The sequence below is a fragment of the Mus caroli genome, chromosome 16 (assembly GCF_900094665.2).
Source record: "Mus caroli chromosome 16, CAROLI_EIJ_v1.1, whole genome shotgun sequence".
NCBI classification, from domain to species: Eukaryota; Metazoa; Chordata; class Mammalia; order Rodentia; family Muridae; genus Mus; species Mus caroli.
Window position 1 is genome coordinate 85,044,796 of NC_034585.1, and position 13,172 is coordinate 85,057,967.

The following is a 13,172-nucleotide window of genomic DNA, read 5'->3' on the forward strand; positions in this document are numbered from 1 at the left end:
ATAGATAGATAGATAGATAGATTATAGATAGATAGATTATAGATAGATAGATAGATAGATAGATAGATAGATAGATAGATAGATTATAGATAGATTATAGATAAATGGTGATGGTTTACATATGCTCAGCCCAGGGAGTGGCATTATTAGAAGGTGTGGCCTTGTTGGAGTAGGAGTAGGTTTGTCACTGTGGGCCTGGGCTTTAAGACCCCCATCGTAGCTGCCTGGAAGTCAGTATTCTGCTAGCAGCCCTCATATAAAGATGTAGAACTCTCAGCTCTGCCTGCAACATGCCTGGCTGGATGCTGCCATGTTTCCACCTTGATGATAATGGACTGAATCTCTGAATCTGTAAGCCAGCTCCAATTAAATGTTGTCTTTTATAAGACTTGCCTTGGTCATGGTGTCTGTTCATAGCGGTAAAACCCTAACTAAGACATAGATGATAGATAGATAGATAGATAGATAGATAGATACATACATACATACATACATACATAGATAGATACATAGATGATAGAATATATGTAGATAGATATATAGATGATTGATTGATAGATGATAGATAAGTAGATAGATGATACATGGATGATTGATTGATAGATGATTGATTGATGATAGATGATAGATAGATAGATAGATAGATAGATAATAGTGATAAGGAGATGGAGATGATACACACAAACACACACACACAGAGACAAAGAGAGAGAGAGAGAGAGAGTATAAATCTGCAGAAGACAACGACCATTCTCTCTTTAAGAACTGTATCACATTTTAAGGGACCACTATACTCAGCTCTAACTGCTCCACTATTCCTTAGTTCAGATTTATCACTGCTTTTATTTTTTGCCTGATATTTTAGTGTGTGCCTCTGCAGGTGTTCAGTGACAGTTTTGTCCTCAAACTGTGAATGGGTTCTTCACATGACTGCACTGATATTTGGCATCTGATAAAGTCTTAGCTGTCCTGTACAGTCTAGCTGGTGACATCCTTGCCTCTGTCCTGTACATGGCTGGCAGTCTGTCCCCTTGCCAGTTGGTCCTCTTGGCATTGTCCAGTGCTTGCTGCAGGGTAAAATCACTTGAGGTAAAAAGCAGTGTTGGGAGATGAGGCTGTGACAACAGCAACCCTGTCACTCTTACTGAATGTTAAATAAAGTATTGGTTAAACTCTCCCGAAGTAAGAGAAATTCCCTTGTTTTCTATGGAGGTCCTCCTGATATCTGTACAGGAAAATGGAGAGGCCACCAATTTCGTGTGAGCAAGCAGAAGAGTCAACCTGACTATCTTTAGGAAAACCAAAGTTCAACACCCGTTTGTGCATCTAGAACAGCCAGAGAAGGATCCACCAATAGCAGGCCATTTCAAGTCCCCAGCTTCAAGATCCTTCTCCATCAAGGGGAAGAAGGCCCACCCCGAGCTTCAAACTCTTGTCCCCAACACGACAGCAATGCTTTAGAGACCCTTGACCTAAAAGGTAAATTCTCTGTTCAAAATACCAGATTTCTCTGATGACAGCCAAAAGTTGAAGGAGACAGAGTGCACTCAATCAGCAACCTTTGAGATCTGAAAGGCGCTGAAGTGGACACGGAACAGATTCTCCATGAGGAGAAATCAATGCCACAGCACTCACATCCTGGCAGCAGGTGCAGAGACATCCCCATGTGTGAGGCCACATGCCTCCCTTACAAGAGTGTCACCTCCCCACACCCACCTGCCCCTTCCTCAGAAAACATTTTAAACTTATAATGTTGGAATATTTTATTCTATAATATATGCATGCTCATGTTTCCTTTCCTCCTTCCTATATTCGCTTTCTCCCTCTCTCTCTCTCTCTCTCTCTCTCTCTCTCTCTCTCTCCTCTCCCACCTTCCCACCCTCTCTTCATCAAGAACCTTTCTATATACAACCCAGGCTGACTTTCAACTCAGCATCCTCCTGCCTCAGCCTCCTGAGTACTGGAATTATAGTATACATCACAGCACCTAGCTTTCTTGTTCCTTTATTAATGCTTAACTCACAGGGTCAGGTCTCATAATTACTCCACTCTGAGCTATAATAAACACGAGTGATGTCATTCTGGGAAGTTTGCCTTCACTATAATGTGATACATACACATTTTTATTTGTTGGTTTCAAAGACACAGGCATTATCACTACTTCCAGGGTTTATCATCTGTATGCTCTTATAAGAAAGCATTCAATTCCAGGTAGAGGATGTTTGAAATGAAAACGTAGATTCTGTAGCCAAGCCTTTGGAATTTGAAGCCGTGTAGAGTCTATGTCCCAGGGCGAGAGCTCCCCCTCCCTTGGCACCGTGTCCAGCAGGTGCCTCAAACGGACCAGTCACAAAACCTAGTAGGTCTTTCAGAGATGAGCATTTTTGTCGCAACCAGATCAACCAGTGTCTTTTCTGGAACATTCTGACAAAAGTCTCAAGGTGATTTTCCCTTGCACAGAGGCTATTGTGAGACTATTTACTTTTAATTAGAAGCACAGAGCCTCAAACCCCTATGCTGAATGTGCAGGTGACTTCTACAGATGACCTTATCTAGACCACAGGTGGTCCAATGTGCGTTAGCTGTGTTCTGGGGTTGTCTGGGTGGCTAGCTGGGGGCTGATGTTGCAATCAGTACATCGAATAAAGCCAGATGCCCTCAGCACGGGGTCTCACATTGAATACAGGATGCCCATCTTCTCCTGACATTGAACAGGGACTCAGACTGAGGCTTTTCCCATGGACTCTCCCGCTTCTGGAGTCTTCAGGTGTAGACAGGAGCTAACCATAGGTTAGCTCAAAGTGTGGTGGTCTTATATCATAGCACAACCTGCCAGCCACAGGTTTCAGGGCCCTAAGCCCCATAGTTATATGGTCCAGTACCTTATAACAAATAGAGAGGTAGACAGACAGACAGACAAGCAGGCAGACAGAGGAATCTTAACAATACTGGTCCTCAGGAGATCGTCCAGTAAAATACTACTCAAGCTTGACATCCTTAGTACACTTGCAACAGTGTAACCTTGGCACAGAACATAGACACAAAGTTTGACATTTCTACTTCCCAGTATAGAGACCTGTCATTTATAACGTCTTAACCCCAGGCAAGGAGAGCCAGGATCCTTCCCTGACTAGTCTAGATGAGGGGGAACCTGAACCTACTCCATGGTGTAAATTAACATGGGTTTCCCACGTGGCAAATGCCTTACACTGATGTGGTGCAAAGTCTCTTGGTAAACTGACATGTGCTCTTTAAGCTTGTTGAAAACAGAGTTGGGGAAGTGAGGCTCCCCTTGTCTCCTCTGGACCTCTCGGTTTTGAGTCAGGCTAGCCTGAGGTTCTGGAAGGGGCAGGGGAAACAGCAAAGAGCTAAAGGTATTAAGAACATTGTGTCTTTGAGAACAGGTGGAAGGGAGGAAGTGGGGACTGGAGAAGGAGAGAGAGAGAAGCCGAAGAGCGATGCATTATATACATAAACAAAATTGTTAAGGAACAGGTGTAATTGCTAAAAGCACTGATATTGCAAACCGTTCTTTGAGTTGTGCTAAATACCTCAAAAGCCACCGAACGGCTCTTGCACCGAGCTGTCACTGGACCAGCTTTTGGAAGGACAAAGTCTTCAAAGCTGAGTGTTCTTTCACAGTGTCTGTCCTTGCTAGTTCAAAAAAGCCCTCACAGGGAAGCACTTCCTTGTTACAGTCAAATTAACCCCATGACAAAGCCCTGAGATTCTGCCGGCTAGCCCCCCAGATACCATTTTGACATGAGCTGTCCATCTATAGGTCTTGTGCGATTCTCGAGTTTGAATGTTCACATCCGTCCATGAGCTCCAGCCACTTTCAGGCAGAGAATCAACCCGAGGACCAGAAGAAAGATTTGGGAATGGGTCTGATGTTTCTGGTTCACCTGAAACATCTGGGGAAAAGGTCTGCGGACCCCTAAGGCTGAACGTGAATGAATGTTTGGAGCAACTTCAAGCTGATGAAATAATCACATCAAAATTAGAGCTGTTTAGATCACGTCTGTGAGGCTGTCTGCCTGCTCTCTGATGAGAGCACAGCAGAGGGAACCTTTCTTGTAACTTGGCCCTCCTTATCCTGGGGGTGGGAGATAGATTTCAGAGATGTACTGGAGCTTCAAGTCAAGAAGATGGAAAACAGCAAGACTTGCACTGCTCTCTCCGGGAGGTGAACACTGGACACCAGCACTGTCTTCTCCACCAGTGCTTCCTGCATGGCTTGAGCTACACTTGTTTTCAGCCCGTTGTGCTTCCAGTTCCAGAGAAATGGCTATTTTATTTGGCTTTAAGTCTATTGCTCATGCGGCACAACATGTCTGCTGCTACCCAGCCAAGAAAGAGAACGAGAAGAGATTAAAAGCAGATCTGTCTAGTGAACAGGTGCTGCGCATTATCTAATAGCAAACTAAAAAAAAAAAAAAAAAAGGAGTCTAATTAGCGTCCTGGCATGCCTCCGGCTGCTGGCTTCCTAGCTCTTTAACCCTTGAGATGCTTCTCCTAGAGATGGACAGAATTCACTGGAAGGGGAGTCTGTGGTTTCACATTCGTGTGTGTGCATGCAAGTGTATGTGCACGAATGCCTCTGTGCTTGTGTGGGTGAGCGGGTGGGTGTGTAGGGGAAAGTAGAGAGTCCAGGAAGGGATTGGTTTTGTCTGGCAATGCCAAACAATGATAACATTAATAAGAAGATTCTAGCCATCCACAATCTTGTTCCTCAAAGTGTAGACCTCAGCCCTGCAGCCTGCACATGCTCAGGTAGCTTGTCAGAGATGACTGACATCTTGGGCCCCACCCTGGAGGTGCTGTATTAGAGCCTATGTGTCTAACAATGGGCTTCTACATGACTTCTAGACACACTGAAGTCTTAGAACAGCATTCCAGGGACTGGAGGAGAACGGATTGAACTGGGATGGTAGGAGTGGACTGAGGCTGAAAGAAAGGGCAGGTTTGGGGGTGGGGGTGGGGGTGGGTTTGGTACCTGCCTACAGCAGAGTCAGTAAATTTTCCTTGTAAAGTTCTCATGGCAACTATTTGTGCCCTGCAGGCCTTGAGGCCTCTGTTTAAGCAGTCAGCTCTCCCACTACAGCACAAAGGCAGCCAAGGGCATTATGCAAATGAGCAGAGCTGTGATCCAGTAAAACTTTATGTCCAAAAGCAGACATAAGGTTGCCTTGGCTCATAAGTAGTAGCATCCCTGGCCTCTGTTTTGAGAGCACAAGTGTGTCTTTGTGCAGCATAGAACAATCTAGACAGCCTATGGGTTTGACTCCACTTCATCCCAAGACTTGAAGTCACTAGATCTGTCAAGCAGACTGAATTCGTCTTGTTCTTCAGTGACATGTAATCTAGCTGCATTTCTCATATGCATTCTTTAGTCTCGAAATTGTAACAAATTCATCTCTTTGTCTACTTGAAGCATTCTTAATCAAGAAGTGTGACTTGAGGCACTCTCAGTTATCTTCTGAGAACCAGAGGATAGCATCAGCCCCCAACTGGTAAGACATACAGCTCAGCAAAGACTGTAAGTGGCAGATCTAGTGTTGGTGGCTTCCCTCCTTGCTTTTTGTCTATATCACCATAGCAACCCCATCTGTCTGTCCACCATCTTGGGACTTGCACCAACACATCTCCCTGCCAGTCTGATATGTGGGGATCTGGAATTGTGGAGGAGCAAAAGACTCAATAAAAAGACTAACAGGCAGGGGTCCTGCAACACTACTTCTGCAAGAGGCATTGCCAGAAGTCGAACTCCAAAGATCACATTTCAAGTTTGTGGTGTAAAACAATGCACAGTACATTCTCTTGCCTTAGGGTGGATCTCCAGGAGCAGACCCTGAGATTTTAGTGCAGAAGTAACTCTGTCAGCTGCTGGTGAGGTTATGGGGACCTAATGCAGAGCAAGAAAGAAAGCCAGCAAAGACCATCCTGTAGCAGGACCACAGGCAATGAGAGCCACTTACTGTGGTATCCTGGAAGCCAGTGGGGAACTTATCTTAGAATTACCTTGCTGGAGAAGGCAGAAGCTGGGAGTTTACATGCCAGCCCCATCGATCAGGGAGCAAAGGGTGGATGCTCGCTCCCACCGGTGGAAAGAAGAAGGGAGATGATGTCTTGGGGCTTCTTTTCTAACCTGTCTCATGTGTAACATGCAGCAGACCCCTAAGACTGGAGGATGGCCTCTGGTAACACTGTAAAAGCCAGAAGATGGGAAATCGACTTGGTGACAGAAAAATGGTGCCCATGGAGGGGTCCCCTGCCCTTTCTCCTCACCCTCTCTGAACACAGAACTGAGTAGACTCACAACAGACCCAGGGAATCTGTGTCGGCGTGGGTTGCACTCAGTTGCAAGGAATTGAAAATGTGACTAAATAGCGCTTTAAATATATTTAGAGGCTTTGTTTTCTCATGGAGCCAAAAACCAGGAAAGAAGAATACAGGGTCTGACTGGGAGGTTCTGCAGCTTCAGAAGAGAGGCTTGCCTTCCGTCTTTCAGTTAGTCATCCAGCCTCATGCTGGCCCACTGGTGGCTATAGGGTGGTCACTCCAGCATGGAGCACCATCCACTCTTAGGGGAGGAGGAGGAGGGGGAGGAGGGCAAAGGGCAAATGACTCCTGCTGGCGTAATTGATGTACTCTATGATAGCCTTCCATAAGTCCTTCCCCAGAACTCCAGCTTCCACATCTTTATCCAAACATGGAGCTTGTCTATAAGGAGACTAGAAAACAGAGGTTTAATTTTAAATCTGGACACATTGCTGCCCTGAACAAAATTTGGTAAAGAAGAAATCAAGGGCAGATGCTGGGTAGGAGCTCAACAGTCTTTGCCACGTGACATTTCCCACACGCACACACTGTGACACTGACACACAAGTTACTTAAGCAAAGCACATAGCTTAGGAAACCCTTGAAAGCTACATAAGGTTTGTGCTAAGGATAAAGGGGAGACATCTAATCTGAGTAAGACAGTGGTTCCCTACGGCTAACTCATGCTAGGGTTCTGTACATATTAGCATTTGCTGGTTAACTAAATGATCTTTTTCATAATTATTTTTATTTTTCTTTATTTTTTAGTTATGGGTATCTTGCCTGCACATGTAAATCTGTGTGTGTGTGTGTGTGTGTGTGTGTGCCTCGTACCCACAGAGGCCAGAAGAGAGCATCACATACCCAGAAATGAAGTTACAAACAGCCTCCATGTGGGTGCTGGCAATTGAACCCTGGTCCTTTAGAAGAGCAACAAGTGCTCTTAATGGTTAAACCATCCTCTGCATCCTTTTCCCCTTGAAAATTTGGAAGTCGAATAGGAATGAGCAGCATAAATGGAATGAGATTTATTGATTCCCTGTGTATGTATCATAAACAAGAATAACGCTTCTCTAATAAAGTCTCTCGGTTTTTAGTTAAGACTTATCTTAGTTAGGGTTTACTGCTGTGAACAGACACCATGACCAAAGCAACTCTTATAAAGGACAACATTTAATTGGGGCTGGCTTACAGGTTCAGAGGCTCAGTCCATTATCAAGGTGGGAACATGGCAGCATCCAGGCAGGCATGGTGCAGGAAGAGCTGAGAGTTCTACATCTTCATTTGAAGGCTGCTGGGAGAAGACTGACTTCTGGGCAACTAGGATGAGGGTCTTATAGTCCACGACCACAGTGACACACCTTCTAATAGTGCCATTCCCTGGGCAGAGCATATAGAAACAACCACACTAGTGAAATGCATCAATCACAAATTTCCCACTTTCCCAAAGACTCTATGGAAACGACAGTGAGGGAAAATTGAAAACCTATAAAAACAACATGATAATTAATGAGGAGTGTACTGGCTGGTTTTGTGTGTCAACTTGACTCAAGCTGCAGTTATCACAGAGAAAGGAGCTTCAGTTGGGGAAGTACCTCCATGAGATCCAGCTGTGGGGCATTTTCTCAATTAGTGATCAAGGGAGAAGGGCCCCTTGTGGGTGGAACCATCCCTGGGCTGGTAGTCTTGGGTTCTAGAAGAGAGCAGGCTGAGCACGCCTGGGGAAGCAAGCCAGTAAAGAACATCCCTCCATGGCCTCTGCATCAGCTCCTGCTTTCTGACCTGCTTGAGTTCCAGTCCTGACTTCCTTTGGTGATGAACAGCAGTATGGAAGTGTAAGCTGAATAAACCCTTTCCTCCCCAATTGCTTCTTGGTCATGATGTTTGTGCAGGAATAGAAACCCTGACTAAGACAAGGAATAAATTAGGATAGGCTGCAGGGTGGACACAGAGACCTAACTCAGTTCCCTCAGAACCACGAAGATGTCTGAAGAGAGGAGGCAGAGGAAACACAGCAAGTGGGAGCAGGCTTCAGCTGAGAGGGCGTGGAAAATGTCTGTGCCCAACCGCTTCCTGGACCTGAGGCAGGGGGTCTTGTTCTCCAGGGAACTGGAACAAAACTCAACAAGCACAGGGTAGATTGGGGACCAGGCTGAAGGTACCGAGCGACAAGGGACGTCTCTGTGTAAATAGTGAGACCTCTGCATTCTTCCTTTCCTGTTCCCAGAACCTCAAGATTCTGAAGAGAAAATACCTCCAATGGTTTGAGGTTTTGAGACCCTCAGGTGAAGGAACCAGACATCCCCTCCCGGATTCTAAAGTGAGTGACACCTTCCGATAGTGAAATTTCAGGACTCCAAAGATTAAAATATGGAAATCTGTAAGGGGGTGAGAAAAAAAATCAGTTCACATTATTTAGAATGAATGACCCCTGACTCTTGAAACTATCCAAAGAAGGTTTAAAAACAAAAACAGGGCTCTCCAGCAGCCGAGCAAGATGCCCAAAGGGAAGAAGGCCAAGGGGAAGAAGGTGGCCCCGGCCCCCACCGTCGTCAAGAAGCAGGAGGCCAAGAAGGTGGTCAACCCTCTGTTCGAGAAGAGGCCCAAGAACTTCGGCATTGGACAGGACATCCAGCCCAAAAGAGATTTAACGTGCTTCGTCAAGTGGCCCCGTGACATCAGGCTGCAGCGGCAAAGAGCCATCCTCTACAAGCGGCTCTAAGTCCCTCCTGCCATTAACCAGGTCACCCAGGCCCTGGACAGGCAGACAGCTACTCAGCTGCTTAAGCTTGCCCACAAGTACAGGCCAGAGACAAAGCAAGAGAAGAAGCAAAGGCTACTGGCCCGTGCTGAGAAGAAAGCTGCTGGCAAAGGCAATGTCCCAACTAAGAGACCGCCTGTCCTCCGAGTAGGAGTCAAATACAGTCACCACCTTGGTGGAGAACAAGAAGGCTCAGCTGGTGGTGATTGCCCATGACATAGACCCCATTGAGCTGGTGGTTTTCCTACCTGCCCTGTGTCGAAAGATGGGGGTGCCCTACTGCATCATCAAGGGAAAGGCCAGGCTGGGGCACCTGGTCCACAGGAAGACCTGCACCACTGTTGCCTTCACACAGGTTAACTCGGAAGACAAGGGTGCTCTGGCTAAGCTGGTGGAAGCTATTAGGACCAATTATAATGACAGATATGATGAGATCCGTCGCCACTGGGGAGGCAACGTTCTGGGTCCTAAGTCTGTGGCTCGCATTGCCAAGCTGGAAAAAGCAAAGGCTAAAGAACTCGCCACTAAATTGGGTTAAATGTACACTAAATTTTCTGTACCTAAATATAATTACAAAACTAAAAAAAACAAAAAACAAAAAAAAAAAAAAAACAAAAACAAAAACAGGGCTGGAGAGATGGCTCAGCAGTTAAGAATTGACTGCTCTTCCAGAGGTCCTGAGTTCAATTCCCAGCAACCACATGGTGGCTTACAACCATCTGTAATGGATCTGATGCCCTCTTCTGGTGTGTCTGAAGATAGCTACAGTGTGTGTGTGTGTGTGTGTGTGTGTGTGTGTGTGTGTGTGTGTATTAGATAAATCTTTTAACAAACAAGCAATGTCAGGGTTAAAATCCTGCTTAAGAACACATTGAACCTAAGATACACACTCAACTAGGTTGCTGGTCTCATATAAAGATGGGATAAAGACATTTTCTTTTTCTGTGTGTGTGCGTGTGCTTGTGAGCATGTGCATGTGCACGTGGGGGAGGGGCACATGCCACAGTCACCCATATATAGGTCAGAGGTCAACCTTATGGAGTTGGTTCCCATGTTCCAGAGGTGAACTCAAGCAGCCAGGCTGTGGGTAAACACTTACCCACTGAGCCATCCTGCTAGCTCCGGGAAAAGCCATACCCAGAAAACCTACCCTCTGGCAGTTTCTCTGTATAGCCCTGGCTGTCCTGGAACTCACTTTGTAGACCAGTCTGGCCTCGGACTCAGAAATCTGCCTCCCAAAGGAAAGATGAGTGGAGAACTAGGAAGACAAGGGCCTGCTCTGAGGGATGGATGGGTTCGTTCCTGCGGAAGAGAAACTCAAGAAAGAAGTAACAGGCAGAAGAAAAGCATCATGGGAGCAGTTGGAGCATGAGTTTTCTGTCCCGCTGAGAGTGAGCAGGAAGGAAAAGAATCAACTACAGGACATGTTTGCAACATTGTAAAGTGGCAAGTAGAAAGATGGATAATTAGAAGACTCTATTGAAGTGATGAAAGAGATGAAATGAGCCAGGCGTGGTGGCGCACGCCTTTAATCCCAGCACTCGAGAGGCGGAGGCAGGCGGTTTTCTGAGTTCAAGGCCAGCCTGGTCTACAGAGTGAGTTCCAGGTCAGCCAGCGCTACACAGAGAAACCCTGTCTCGAAAATCCAAAAGGAAAGGAAAGAAAGAAGGAAGAAAGGGAAGACGGGAAAGAGAAAGAGAAGCGCCAGATAACTCTGGGGCAGAGGTAAAGGTTTCATGGGGAAGGAAACGGGTGGGTGTTCTTTGTATATTAAACTCACAATGCATGTGTAATTAAAAAAAACAACTTTAGAAGTGTTGTCGGAAAATTAATGACACAATTTCTCACACTTAGTAGGCAACAATGGGGATCACCGCACATCGTTTTCCAACTCCAGCGGATCTCTGACTCCCTCGGCAGCTTCAGTAACACACTCTCACAAGAGGTTCTTCTCCTTCTTCTCCTTCTTCGTCTCGTTGTTCCTGGCTCACATCACAAATAAACTTCCTGCACTAAAACCAAACTCATTTCCAATCTCCTCTGCCTCTAACTTGCACAGCCCCCTTTGAGTGCAGTTCAGAGAAAATCCCAGGATGCACTCGTGTGTGTGTGTTGGGAAAGGGGTCTGTCTTATGAAAATGAGATATTCTCTGGTCATCAAAAATCAGAAAATCTCCCGATCTGCCTGCTAGCCTGAATTTTACTTCAGTTTGAAGAATACTACAGAAGCAAGCAGGCTGCCTCTGGGGCATTAAACCAGCCGCTGCCCTCAGAGTGCTGAACAAGGGTTCTCTGGTCCTTGGAGGTGGAAGAAGAGGTCAGAAATGAGAGTGTGGAGTGACCAGAGACCCATGGTGAGGACTTTCATGAGGTGAGGCTGTTCTCAGGCAGTTCTTGGGGGTCTCACTGTGATTCTCTTCGTCTGGGTAAATATTCAATGGTGATTTATCCCAGACTAGTCCTCTTTGAGCTCCTGGGCAGGAACCTGTCCCTGTCCTGAGAACTGAGATACTCTCACCCCACGCTGCCCACAAGACTCGGACCCTCACCTTTAGAGTTTTCAAATTTTATTTTATTATTTATTTATTATTATAAGTACACTGTAGCTGTCTTCAGACACATCAGAAGACGGCTTCAGATCTCATTATGGATGGTTGTGAGCCACCATGTGGTTGCTGGGATTTGAACTCAGGACCTCTGGAAGAGCAGTCAGTGCTCTTAACCGCTGAGCCATCTCTCCAGCCCCAAGCTTTCAAATTTTTTAAGAGTGATTCCGTCACTGTCACTTAGGTCCTTCAAACTTCTAGAGTTCTATCAGGTGGCACCCATGAAAGCGTAACTCCCCAGGCTTGTTGAGAGATGTTGTGAGCGGAATAATTGGTGTTTGGGTTCTCTCTAACAATCCCACCCCATCTCCAACCCCATGCTCCTTCAGCGTCTTTTCTAGGCCACAGCCGGGTAGCCAGGCGAGCGCCTGCGATGGCTTGCTTTGCCTATCATGAGATCCCTAGGACATGAATAGAAACATTTCTGGTTGTGTCTATGAAGACACTTTCAGAGAGGATTTGACCATGAGGGCTCTAATTGATGATTTAAACCATTGATGGAGCCAGGATTTGTGCAGACCATGGGAAGCCAGTAGGTTTGCAGACAGTGAGGCTCAACTGGAAGTGAGCTTCTGGGGGGTTTGTCTTGGCCCTGGACCCCTTCTGAGGTTCCTCTTAACTTCCCGATGGCTTTCTTCCTCCTCCAGGAAAGCCACGTCATAAACCTAAATGCAACAGAGCCTGTCAATCACAGATGGACACCTCTGAGTGTTCACATAAGCCTTTCCTAACGTCAGTTGTTTTCCTTGGATCTTTTTCACATTGACAGAAAGCTCATTAACACATGACAGAATCTGATGATTGGGTTCTCTATAGCAAGACCTGCCCCAGGATAGTCACATCATCTGCATCTATCCTGGAGTTTCATCTTAAATTGGAAGTGTGAGGACTCTTGTTTTAACACCTTGCTACACATAAGATGCAACTTGTCTCAACACTAAACTATACTTATATTATCATAACAATGTACAAGTGATCAAAACCGATGGTGACATCACACTTCAAGGGGTGTGTTAGGGAGACAGGACCCTAGCTGCCCCTGCCAGTCTGAAGGGTGGAGCTCTAGGGTCCACTGGGGCTTTATAAAGGAGGACATGACATCATTGGAGGATATCAGGAAGTTCCTAGCCATGTTGAGGAGGCTACACTTGTGAATCTTCCTACCAGTCCTAGGGCCCAGAACCCACAGGGCAGCCAAGACATCACAGCTGAGACCTGGACCGTGTATCAGGTGGGGGCTTTACCCTCCAAACTCACAAACCAGACACACATGGCCACAGGATGGCCCTTCTCCTTCTCCCCTTCCATCATGGACTCATTCTTGAATGCGGGTGTGCACCTAGTGGGTGAGGCCTAAATCCCATGCTACCTCTCAACAGCAAGGAAGACCTAGAACATGGTGTTCATAGTTTCTATCTTGGGAACCACAGAGGAAATTACCAAGATGTGAGGCATGTTCAAAAAAAAAAAAAAAAAAAAAAAAA

General features: G+C 46.1%; 1 long non-coding RNA gene and 1 pseudogene across 1 annotated transcript in view; one reads left to right on the plus strand and one right to left on the minus strand.

Moving 5' to 3' along the window:
• Positions 1-7,476: 7,476 nt before the first annotated feature.
• The window catches only part of LOC110311747, a 10,417-nt gene continuing 4,721 nt past the window's right edge, over positions 7,477-13,172 (minus strand). The window contains exon 3 of the long non-coding RNA XR_002379989.1: positions 7,477-8,699. This is a non-coding gene — a long non-coding RNA (uncharacterized LOC110311747). The remainder of the gene's footprint in view (positions 8,700-13,172) is intronic.
• On the plus strand, positions 8,813-9,620 carry LOC110311746 (annotated as a pseudogene).